Raw genomic sequence first — 687 nt, forward strand, 5'->3', positions numbered from 1 at the left:
AACAACAACAACAACAACAACAACAACACCAACAACAACAACAGCAGCAGCAACAACAACAGCAGCAGCAACAGCAACATCAACAGCAACAACAACAACAACAACAACAACAACAACATCAACAACAGCAACAACAACAGCAACAACAACAACATCAACAGCAACAACAACAGCAGCAGCAGCAACAACAACAGCAGCAGCAACAGCAACATCAACAGCAATGTAGCGACCTGACCCGAATGGATCACGTCTACTGTGCTACGGTGTCATCCCTGGATCAGTAATGCTGACACCACACAGTACATCGAGGTTTTATAGCAGAGTTGCAATCACACACTTATTACATCGATGGCTCAAAAAGAACTTATTACAATAAATATGGCTTAAGGCCATCTAATAACGATAACAGCGGAAAGCTTGGAAGATAAGTGAGTCCATCAACTCCATCGGCATCACTGAGTATAGAACCACGACCTAAACGCACCTCAATCGTCGTCTGAAAAGTCTGCAACATTAACGTTGCAGCCCGAAAACGGGTCAGCACATGGAATATGCTGGCAATGTAACACATAGAGAGTAATGAAACAATAAGCCTATACTACATGCATTATGGCTGGTGGTAAGGCTCTATGGTTACAGTTTTGCGAAAAGCCAATTTTTCCCTACATCAAAGGAATAATTTTGTTT

Source organism: Triticum dicoccoides, chromosome 1B (genome assembly GCF_002162155.2).
Source record: "Triticum dicoccoides isolate Atlit2015 ecotype Zavitan chromosome 1B, WEW_v2.0, whole genome shotgun sequence".
Taxonomy (NCBI): Eukaryota; Viridiplantae; Streptophyta; class Magnoliopsida; order Poales; family Poaceae; genus Triticum; species Triticum dicoccoides.